The sequence below is a fragment of the Pelophylax lessonae genome (genome assembly GCF_965119305.1).
Source record: "Pelophylax lessonae genome assembly, chromosome: 2".
NCBI classification, from domain to species: Eukaryota; Metazoa; Chordata; class Amphibia; order Anura; family Ranidae; genus Pelophylax; species Pelophylax lessonae.
In genome coordinates this window covers 478197490-478210438 of record NC_138769.1, presented here as the reverse complement: position 1 = coordinate 478210438, position 12949 = coordinate 478197490, and positions in this window count along the sequence as shown.

Sequence of the window (12949 nt, the reverse complement as noted above, 5' to 3'; positions counted from 1 at the left end):
GGTGGTGGAAGGACATGCGCCAAACTGCTATCCACCTCAGGCCCAGCCGCCACTGCATTTACCCAGTGTGCTGTTAGGGAGATATAACGTCCCTGACTGTGCTTACTGGTCCACGTATCCGTAGTTAGGTGGACCTTGCCACAGATGGCGTTGCGCAGTGCACACCTGATTTTGTCACCCACTTGGTTGTGCAGGGAAGGGATGGTGGCTGGGCACGACGTACTGTGGGATAGCCACCGCCATAAGGATTTTAAAACTCTGCGTCTCCACCAGACGGAATGACAGCATTTCAAAGGACAGGAATTTTGAAATGCTGGCTGGTACTTCCTCTTCCTCTCCAGTGTTTGGGAGATAGAAAGCTGAACGCTTCCATGGGACATTGTGGAGATGGTTGTTGGTGACCCAGGTGGTGGTGTTGCTGGCAGATCCTCTGTTTGCGGGGTGGCAGGTGCCGGTCTCACTACAGAGGTGGATGAAGAGGCCGAGACTGCAGCAGAAGAGGAAGCAGGAGGAGCCAGAGACCTTTCTTGGTTTTTGAGGTGTCTACTCCACTGCAGCTCATGCTTTGCACTTAGATGCCTGGTCTCAAAGGTTGTGCTCAGGTTGAGAAGGTTTATGCCTCGCTTCAGGCTCTGATTGCACAGCGTGCAAACCACTCGTGTCCTGTCACCATCACATTGTCTGAAGAACTGCCACGCTAGGCAACTTCTTTGAGCTGGCTTTGGTGTGCTCGGTCACTTGCTGCATTGGGCAGCAGCAGGCGTAGTGTCTAGGGCACGGCCACTCCGCTTTTGCACCCTGCTCCCTCTTCGGCTGTGCTGGTGGCTCTGTGCGACCACCGCCTCTTCCTCCAAACTACTCAGGTCACCTGCATGACGTTCATTCCATGGGGGGTCGAGGACCTCATCATCCTCCACATCATCTTCCATGCAGTCTTCACCCCTGCAACCCTTGTCGGTCTCCACAATTCGGAATTCCGCAGCAGTTGGCACCTGTGTTTCGTTATCGTCAGAGACGTGCTGTGATGGTCCTCCTATGTACTCATCTTGAGACATAAGTGGTTTGGCATCGGTGCACTCAATCTCTTCCACTTCTGAGGCAGGGCTAGGTTGATGGCCCTGGGAAACCATGCTAACAGAGTCTAGACGTACTGAATGACGGGTCTGCCCTTCAACTTCTGGCTCTCCATGTTGGGCACATGGCCTGAGCTTGCCCTTTATGCCTTGGAGGTGCTGGCCTGCCCTGCAGCCAATGTATTATCTGAACGTGTATTTAGCAAGGCTGGGGGCGTTATCACAGACAAGCGCAGCCGCCTGTCCAGACCCAATGTGGACAAGCTCACGTTCATTAAAATGAACCAGGTATGGATCCCACAGGACTTGTCCGTACCTTGTGCAGAACCGACATGTATACCGGCCTTACCCAGCCACTGTTGTATTTTTGATCTTTCTCACTCTTTTTGGGGTGTACCCTAATTTAAAAAGAAATAAAATTAAAACAAAAACCAGTGTTGGCTACCTCATCCTCCTCCACCTGCCAAATCTACCGCCACCTCAACCTCCTACTCCATATGGGCCTCATCCTCCTCCACCACCGCCGCCGCTTCCACCTACACCGCCATATCCTCCGCCACCTCAACCTCCTACTCCATATGGGCCTCGTCCTCCTCCTACATCATTCAAGATGATTATTTTTTATTTTTATGTTTTTTATGTTATTTTAAGTTATTTCCCTATCCACATTTTTTAGCAGAGCACTTGCCATGCTCTTAAAATTAGTTTTCTGCCTTTGCAGCCCTCTAGCCCTTTCCATGTTTGTTTTAGAGCCATTTTAGTGCTCAAAAGTTCAGGTCTCCATTGACTTCAATGGGGTTCGGGATCGGGGCAAAGTTCGGGTTAATTCCGGTTCACGAACCTGGACTTTTTTTTCAAGTTCGGCCGAACCCGCCGAACCCGGACATCCAGGTGTTCGCTCAACTCTAATCAAGACGCCACCATTACACATAGCTGTCTCACGAAGGGCCATGATCACTGCGCACAACACACAGTACAGGTAATAAACAAAAAAGAATGTGGATACTGTGGTCATCTGCCATCTTCAATATCTATGCAGACTTATGAGTATTGATAAACATACACTATTTTCAGGTATCAATTGATTTCTTTGGATCTTGAACACTCCTTAAAGGCTATACTTCATACTATCTTAGGACTGTGGGTAGGGAAGCCTATACTGCCTTATAAGCTGATCTCCTCTTTCAAACTCTAGTGTATGGTATGTATAATTATCCCCCCCCCCCAACTATTCAAGATTAGTATCCATACTATCTGTAAGTAACTCAATCACTTCATTTATATGGTTCAGGTTGGCTAACTGTACTTGCTCCCACACTCGCCCCCAGGGAAAAGGTTGGTGGCCTCCAGATTTTGGGATTAACATCTGTGGTGTATCTGATGTCCAGGGTGAGCACTTCAAGTTCTCCATAGCTGCCAAAATCCTGTCAATGAGTAGTTAGATATGTCTATTATTTGTACATTGTATGTTTCTGTATTTTTTATCTTTGTTAGGACTATTGCCCCCCCCCCCCATGTTCTTGAACTCCTGAAGAAGCGGCTTCGGCCGTGAAATATGTTGAGTGTGACCCAACTTAAAATTTCAACCCAATCATGTCTTCTAATCTAAAGCACGGGTAAAACATAATTACTGCAGTTGAGCCTCATAAATAGGGTAATTTTTCATTCTTGTCCATAATGTATTGTTAATAGTCATATGTCTTTTTCATAGAATGTAATAAAGATTTTGGTTTTTATATGTTTATGGCTGTTGCTGGTATCAAGAAAATCCTTCTTGCCCCCCCCCCCCCATTTTCCCTTTCTTAGGGCCACTTTTGGCCTCAAAAGTTTTTACTCAAATTAGTTAATGCAAACATGAATACACACCACAACAAAAACTACTACATCTAGTATTTTGTATGAACTCCATTATTTGTAAGAACAGCAAGTCGGTGACATATTGCAACATCTTTTTCCATTCTTCAAGATTGACCTCTTTCAGAGCCTGGATGCAGTGCCATCTTAAGAGCTTTAAAGGGCCCCGGGCAATGCAATCATTGCTGGGTCTGACGATTCGGTAAGATGGCCCTGCCTGGATGCTGGTTGAGAGTGATGCTCAACTTGTCGCTGCAGAATTCCCCATAGGTGTTTAACTGGGTTCTGATCAGGAAACATAAGTGGCCACTGAATCACTTTCACTCTGTTTAGAAATGCAACAGTGGCCTTAAATGTGTGTTTTGGATCATTGTCATGCAGGAAAAATTCACAATGACCAAGGGCACAGAGTGATGGTTGCATCTTCTCTTTCAATATAGAGCATCACATCCATGAATTCATGATACCATCAATGAAATGCAGCTCCCAGACACCAGCAGCACTCATGCAGTCCCACAGAAGGACACTGCCACCACCATGTCTCACTGTAGGCACCATAAATTTTTATTTGTACTTCTTACCTTTGCAACGCCATACAATTTCAAAGCCCTCAGTTCCAAATAAATTTATCTTGGTCTCATCACTCCAGAATACAGAGTCCTAGTAGTCTTATTCTTTTTTCAGCATGGGCCCTGGTAAATTCTAGGTGGGCTTTTTTGTGCATGGGCTTTAGGAGAGGCTTCCTTCGTGGACGAGATCCATGCATGCCATTTCTCTGCAGTGAACCTCATATTGTATCACGGGAAACAATCACCCTAGTTTGGCTTTTTACATCTTTAGCTATCTGCAGTGAACTTGCATAGTGATTTTCTTCCATCCTTCTCATCAGAAGACGGTCCTGTCAAGGTGTTAATTTTCATGGATGGTCTGGACATCTGTGAGATGGATGCAGTTCCATCTTTGGTACATTTTTGTATCACTTTTTCTACAGTATTCTGATGGATAAGTAAAGCTTTGCTGATCTTCTTGTAGCCTTCACCTTTCTTGTGTAAAGAAATTATTTTCTTTCTCAGGCCTTGTGACATTTCTCTTCTATGTGGTGCCATTGCTGACAGCATGAAATGGTAAGGGGTTTTCTTTGTTAAGTAATGCCCTTTTATGATCAACCATCTGCTGGACACCAGTTTAATGAATAATTAGTCTCACCTGTAGTTTAATTCTTGTTAATTAGGATTTTGTGTTCCAAAATTTAGCTTTGCTCATAAGACTTTCATTGGGGGGTGTATTCATTTTTCCAACATGAATGAATTTGTTAGGAAAAATAATTGTATGTGTGTGCAAATTAACAAATCCTGGTTGCAATAAATTGCCTGCATTTGTGAGAATATTTTCTAGTATAGTGTCCCATAGAAAATGTTGATTCTGAAAGGAAAGTAAAGGTTTTCCGACAAATCTGTTGGGGTGTACTCATTTATGCTGAGCTATATATATATATATATATATATATATATATATATAAAGGCACAGAAACCAGTCCAGTGATTCAGTGACAAGCAGTGGTGTATTTGTGCTATTTACAAGGCTATTTACAGATGCTGTACAGTGTTCCAAGCAGAAATATTTTAGAAACTTCCAAAAAAGAAACCCTAGCCGTGTCTTGACACTAATTACACAATCAAAACTCTGGCTATCAGTATGTCAAAGCCTATTGCTTGTCAGCCTCGACAGTTTTCCAGCTCTCACAGACATGATCTGTCTGCTCCCCAGGCTCTTGAGCAATGACTGTCCCAGGTGAGTCCAAATTACAAAGGGAGAGGTGCAAAACCTGAACAGGATCAGTGATGCAGGTGTGCAGAACAGGATTCCTTTGCTATATATATATATATATATATATATATATATATATATATGTCCCATTTCATGCTGTCAGCAATGACGCCACATGGAAGAGAAATGCCAAAAGGCCTGAGAAAGAAAATAATTTCTTTACACAAGAAAGGTGAAGGCTACAAGAAGATCAGCAAAGCTTTACTTATCAGTCAGAATATTGTAGCAAAAGTGATACAAAAATGTACCACAGATGGAACTGCAACCACCACACAGAGATGTCTAGGATGTCCATGGAAGTTAACACCTCAGCAGGAGTGTCTTTTGATGAGAAAGGTTGAAGAAAATGACTATGCAAGTTCACTGCAGTTAGCTAAAGAAGTAGAAAGCCAAACTGGGGTGATTGTTTCCTGTGAAACAATATGGCGTTCACTGCAGAGGAATGTGGTGTCGCTCATGAAGTAAACCTCTCCTAAAGCCCATGCACAAAAAAGGCTGCATAGAATTTTCCAGGGGTATGCCATGCTAAAAAAGAATAAGACTACTGGGACTCTGTACTCTGGAGTGATGAGACTAAGATAAATGTTGTAAATTATGTCTTTAAAACTGTAAGATGTTGCAAAGGTAAGGAGTACAAAGAAAAATGCATGGTGCCTACAGTGAAATATGGTGGTGGCAGTGTCCTCCTATAGGGCTGCATGAGTGCTGCTGGTGTTGGGGAGCTGCATTTCATTAATGGTATCATGAATTCACAGATGTACTATTCTATATTGAAAGGAAGATGTTACCATCAAGCTCTGTCCTTGGTCGTTGTGCACTTTTCCAACATGACAATGATCCAAAACACATGCTCATGCAACCCCAGACCATGGCATTCCCACCACCATGCTTGACTGTAGGCAAGACACACTTGTCTTTGTAATCCTCACCTGGTTGCCACCACACATGCTTGATACCACCTGAACCAAATAAGTTTATCTTGGTCTCATCAGACCACATGTCATGGTTCCATTAATCCACGTCCTTAGTCTGCTTGTCTTCAGAAAACTGTTTGCGGGCTTTCTTGTGCATCATCAATCATTGTAAGAGGCTTCCTTCTCGGATGACAGCCATGCAGACCAATTTGATGCAGTGTGCGGAGTATGGTCTGAGCACTGACAGGCTGACCCTCCACCCCTTCAACCTCTGCAGCAATGCTGGAAGCACTCATATGTCTATTCAAAGACAACCTCTGGGTATGATGCTGAGCATGTGCACTCAACTTCTTTGACAAGGCCTGTTCTGAGTGGAACCTGTCCTGTAAACCACTGTATGGTCTTGGCCACTGTGCTGCAGCTCAGTTTCAGGGTCTTGGCAATCTTCCTATAGCCTAGGCTATCTTTATGTAGAGAAACAGTTCTTCTTTTACAGATCCTCAGAGAGTTATTTGCCATGAGGGGCCATGTTGAACTTCCAGTGCCCAGTATGAGAGAGTGAGAGCGATAACACCAAATTTAACACACCTGCTCCCCATTCACACCTGAGACCTTGAAACACTAATGAGTCACATGACACCGAGGGGGGTAGCTAATTGGGTTTAATTTGGACATTTTCACTAAGAGGTGTACTCACTTTTGTTGGGGCATGGGGGTGTGGGTACTGAAGTGATTTTTATTATGCTTAAAGTGCAACAATAAAAATGAAAAATTCCTTTAAATATAGTGCCTGGGGGATCCCCTTAATGTGTCTGTAAAGTGGCCCATCTGTAGCATGCATAAAACATGCTACCGCAAAAATGTAATTCCTGAAGAAAAAAAAAATTGTCAAACCCATTTCAAATCACTTTTAAAATTGCCGCCACCTGGCTTTTGAAAAAAAAATGGCATAGGGCCCCCTCATGCCAATGTTTTTTAAAAAAACTTTACCATACCAGGCCACATGCCCTCAACCCTGGACTGTGGTTGTCGGGGTCTGCGATCAGGGGGCTTATCTGGAAGCCCCCTTTAACAAGGCACTTTGTGTCAGAAGGGTGCGGGGCCACTGGGTGATGTAACTAGGTGGTTCTGCCCCTTGCCTATATAAGAAATGTCAAAGAGCGGAGCTGGCATGTGGCGGTAGGCCTCACAGGAGGCGAGAGCATTTTTATTTTTTTCTATTTTCCGGGTCGGCGAGTGGTGTGATTGACGATGGATTATAAATAAAGAATTTGTTAAAAACTGTCTTGTGTGGCTACTACTTTTCTACATAGTCTGGGGTTGTTGGGAAGAGGCCCTTGTCCCCATCAACATGTTGACAAGGTGCTATGGGGTGGGAGGGCAGAGCCCCCCTGCCCCAAAGCACCCACCCCCCCATGTTGAGGGCATGTGACCTGGTATGGTTCAGGAGGGGGGGGCACTCACACATCCCTTCTTTCCTGATCTGCCAGGCTGCATGCCCAGATAAGAGTCCGGTATAGATTTTGAGGGGGACCTCACGCAGTGTTTTTTTTTTTAATTTTGACCTGAAGGACCTAGTATGGACTGGGGGAGGGGACCTTATTTTTTTCTTTATTTTTTTACAGGCATACAGGGAAACCCATTGACAACTGATGAATCATCTGTTGTTAAGGATGCTGTGGCGCTCTGACCGTGCAGCTCTCAGTGTATTGCAGGGTGTTCATCGGGGCGAACAACCAGCAAACACCCTCCAAATGTGGATGTTAGGTGAACGGCCAAACAGGCAAATGTTCAGGTCGAACTCATGCTCAGGCCGAACCATTCGCCCTTCTGTATTTGAATGTGGAATGGTTGTTGGTGGCATAAGGGCTGGTCTAAGCATTTCAAAAACTGCTGATCTTCTGGGATTTTCACGCACAACCATATCTATGGTAAACAGTGAGGGGCAGTTGTGTGGATGAAAATGCCTTGTTGATGTCAGAGATCAGAGGAGAATGGACAGACTGGTTCAAGATGATAGAAAGGCAACAGTAACTCAAATAACTAATCGTTAAAACCAAGGTATGCAGAATACCATCTCTAAATGCACAACACATCAAGTCTTGAAGCAGATGGGCTACAGCAGCAGACCACCACACCTGGTGCTACTCCAGTCAGCTAAGAACAGGAAACTAAGGCAACAATTTGCACAGGCTCACCAAAATTGGACAATAGAAGATTGTAAAAATGTTGCCTGGTCTGATGAGTCTCATTTTCAGATGTGACATTCAGATAGTAGGGTCAGAATTTGGCGCAAACAACATAAAAGCATGGATCCATCCCTCTTTGTATCAACAGTTCAGGCTGATGTTGTAATGGTGTGGGAGGGAATTTTCATGGCACACTTTGGGCCCCTTAGCACCAACTGAGCTTTGTTAAAATGCCACAGCCTCCCTGAGTATTGCTGCTGACCATGTCCATCCCTTTATGACAATAGTGTACCCATCATCTGATGGCCTCCTCCAGCAGGATAATGCACCATGTCACAAAGCTTAAATCATCTCAAACTAGTTTCTTGAACATGACAATGAGTTCCCGATACTCCAATGGTCTCCACAGTCCCCAGATATAAATCCAATAGAGCACCTTTGGGAAGTGATGGAACGGGAGATTCGCATCATGGATGTGCAGCCGACAAATCTGCAGCAACTGTCATGTCAATATGGTCAATATGGGCCAAAATCTATGAGGAATGTTTCCAACACCTTTTTTTTTTGAATCTATGCCATGAAGAATTAAGGCAGTTCTGAAGGCAAAAGGGGGTCTAACCCGGTACTAGCAAGGTGAACCTAATAAAGTGGCTAATGAGTGTATATATATATATATATATATATATATATATATATATATAGTACATTCCAGTGGTTGCCACTGCACGAATATCAGATAGAACAAAAATGGGCCTGGGTGCTCAACAAAGCCTGTAGTACATATAGTTCAAAAGAGAGAGTGGCACTCCAGCGTCTTGAGAGTGGAATGCACAGTGAAGATTTTATTTCAACAATTGGATGAGGTACAAGCTTGTCTTCCTGAGGACAGTCCTAAGGAAGACGAGCTTGTGCCTTGCCAAAACATTGAAATAAAATCTTTACTGTGCATTTACCTCATAGACCCCTGAGTGCTTCTCTCTTTTGGACTATATATATATATATATATATATATACATATATATATATATATATATATATATATATACACATATATATATACACACACATATACATATATATATATATATATATATATATATATATATATATATATATATATATATACACATATACATATATATATATATATATATATATATATATATATATATATATATATATATGTATATACATACTTTTTTTTGTGACTGCTTTAAACTGTAGCTTGTTTTGCAGGAATTACACTGTACAAACCTTGTATGACTCCTTAGCTTAGGATATGTTATTGGATTTTTTTAGCCGAGGAAAATTGTATAAGGCACACAATACAAATCAGAGAGCTGGCCAAGAAGACCAGAAGCTCTAAGGCCAATAAATCTACTCAAAGATGGGGAAGCAAAGAGGTTTGTGATTAGCAGACAGCATGCAAAGACTCTCTCCTACATCTGAGAGTCAACTCTTCTAGAATGGAGACTTTAGAGGATCAGGGTAATGATACAGTACTAGATCTGTGTTATCTTTACATGCACACTGATTTTCTGACTCCCAGTTGACATAAAGTATGGAATTCGAACACATATGAATCCAAGGAGTAAAAATACATCTTTATCCAAAAATGAATACAATAAATGCATAGCCACTCAGACTTCCACTTGCAGCTCTGTTTTCTTTGGACACAAATCTTTATGAGACATTTGTACAACTATAAGGCTGTATTCACACATGAATAGACAGTTGCTGGAGCACTTTACCTCTCCAGAAGCTGTCCTTTCCCGACTATGATAAGGGGGGGTGTGATGCACAATTCAGTGCATTACGCACAGCTTTCTTTTTTGCTGTTGTGCAAATTGTATTTGAAATGTACAAAAGTACACTTTATTCATGCTTCTGTACAGAACACTGCATAAAATGCAGCATGTCTGCATTTTATTGCAGCATGTTGCAGCGCAGCTCTAGGCTGCATTGTAGTGGGAATTTAACACACAGGAAACAGTTGTTTTCTATGTACCCTTGCATTTTACAATGCAGTAAAATGTCTGTCACTGCACTATTTGTGAATTAGCTCTAAACCTCAGGTCCCAACCATAGCTGATCCTTTGGGTGGAGTGATTGCACTCTGGCCTGAATGCATTTTAACTCATTCTGCCTGACATCTAAAACTCTCTAAAAGGAAACATTCCAACATCAGATGACCTACAGTAGCTAGGCAGACCGACAACTGCAAATATTATAAATTATTAGAACAATTTTTTGATATGAAGTATAGTTATGTTTCCAAAGTAATTAGGTCCTGAACTATGACAGTGTGTGAGATATCACACTGCTAATGTGGGTGCATGGAAACGTAGTTCTGACACTGTATGAGCATGAAAGAAAATCAGATGATAACTTGACACAAAGCAGAAGTAGTTTTGAAAGTTTTTGTAGATATGAAACATAACACTGATATAATAAGTGGAAGGTTTCAATTTGATATGGCTACTTCCAGTAACCTTATGCTGACCTTGACAGATATGTGAAGCAATATTTTCCCAACCATGCTTTCAAACAATTACTCTAGTAAATTAGATGTAGTGAAGCATATCGTCCTTCAAGTTGCATGACATATCACAGCATTGGCATAGGCTCATAAAGGAGACCAATATTATAGTTACTGAACTGATGTTTGACAAGGGTAAACATATCATTACTGTAGATAAAAATATAGTCAATGTTTACAATATAATGAAAATTTTCATCAGGCTTTAAATCACTTTGGACATTTGGACACCAGGTGTGTATATGTATATGTTGTTTTGCATTTATTTGCATTTGCTAATCACATGCAGCATCTCATACAGATACCACTTCATATGTAACTTATGCATTGAGATTTGGTATGTTTTGCTAATATTTCAATTCTATCCATTCTTAGATCAATGCAGCAGGGGATGTGATGTGAAACAAAATCCAAATTTTACATTGTAATCGATAGAGAATGAGAGTACCTTCATTGCTAGTCAGCAGGGTTTTCAAATGCATGGTATGGTGATTATATGATAAAATTATAACCAGTGAGAGTATATGAATATTTTCTGGGTAATATAAGATGCATAAAGATGGCCCAGCTGAAGCCAATATTTTGTACAAGGTGTTGGAAAAGAAGGCCTGGCTCACAGTCTCCGCTGTAATTCATCCAAAAGGTGTTCTATCAGGTTGAGATCAGGACTCTGTGCAGGCCAGTCAAGTTCCTCCACCCCAAACTTGCTCATTCATGTTATTATGGACCTTGCTTTGTGCAATGGTTCAAATCATTTGGTGGAGGAGGATTATGGTGTGGGGTTGTTTTTCAGGGGTTGGGCTTGGCCCCTTATTTCCAGTGAAGGGAACACTTAAGGCGTCAGCATACCAAGACATTTTGGACAATTTCATGCTCTCAACTTTGTGTGGAATAGTTTGGAGATGACCCCTTCCTGTTCCAACATGACTGTGCACCAGTGCACAAAGCACAGTCCATAAAGACATGAATGAGCGTAGAGGTAGAGGAACTTGACTGGCCTGCACAGAGTCATGTCCACAACCCAACAGAACACCTTTGGGATGAAAAAAAGTGGATACTCTGAACAAGGCCTTCTTGTCCAACATCAGTGCCTGACCTCACAAATGCGCTTCTGGAAGAATGATCAAATATTCCCATAGACACACTCCTAAACCTTGTGAACAGCCTTTCTAGAAGAGTTGAAGCTGTTATAGCAGCAAAGGGTGGGTCAACTCGATATTGAGCCTTAAGGACTGGGATTTCAAAAAGTTCATGTATGTGTAAAGGCAGGTGTCCCAATATTTTTGGTAATATAGTGTGTATATATATATATATATATATATATATATCTGCTGCCCCCAATTTCTTTATCTTTAAACAGCTTTTGCTTATTACTTACTTACTTAGAGTTAGTTGGTTACAGACAAGTACTCGTAAGTAAGTACTAGTAAGTAGACACAGAGAACTTGGCTACACCTTATACATATAGAAGCTTCTGTATTTCACTCAGGCCAGAAGTACAGACTAATAGGCAAGTAGTAATAATAATAATAGTTCAACTGCAACTGACACCATAGCTTATTGAGTGTGTAAGATAATCCTTAGTAAAATGTGTATGGAAATTGTCTGAACATTTTAAAGCGGAACTACACTGCATCTGCGCACCACAAACTAAAAGCACTATTAAAATAATTTTTTAATATTCAAAGCCAACTTACCTATCCATGTCTCTGTTCTTTATTTTGCTGAGAAATCACTTTGAAAAACACCCCCTAGCATTTCTGGTTGTGGCCATCTTGAGTAAGGGCAGATGATTCTTGTAGTCTTTACTTACTGAAATCCATATACTGTACTCTTAGCTCAGGCATGCAGGCAGGGGGCTGTGCTTAGCTGACAAAACCCCTCTTCTCCTCATGAAGACTACTGGGATGTATGACATTATTTGCCTGGGCCTGGAAACCAGGAAGTACTTAAATGCAAAAAAAAAAAAAAGTAACTGTATGATATACTTTCCTATTCATTTACTAATGCTAGTAGCATAAGGATAAAAAAATAATAAATGTTGATTGAGAGAGTGAAGTTCTGCTTTAATGCCGTTTGAAAGCAGTTTAGGAGTTCATGTGCTTTTAGCATTTAATTTTAGAGTGAAGGGACTTTACAGAACAAAAACCATATACACTGTTGGTACTTTGTACATTCAAGAAAAAATGTCTATCCTGCTCCTTCAACTTTTCTTGTTACTGTGGTCAAAAACAAATGTTGATTTGACCCTGCTATCTGGAGTTATTTTCATTAATAACTATATATACACCGGGTATATGTGCATGTTTCCATCAAGACTCTTGGGCCCTTTTCTGATAATACCGGTTTAAAATTGGATGTATGTCCCATTCCTAATCTTTTCTATATAAAGATTCTAAATATAAAGATTATCAAATATAAAGCTGACATTATTTCCATACTGGCATGCATCTATGTACTATATTCCTTTGGTCCTATGGTTAATGTTATGTGCTGGTTGCAGTAGTTCCTCTGCTTCCAATTTGATTTGATTAAGGGTTAATTTCCCAGGAA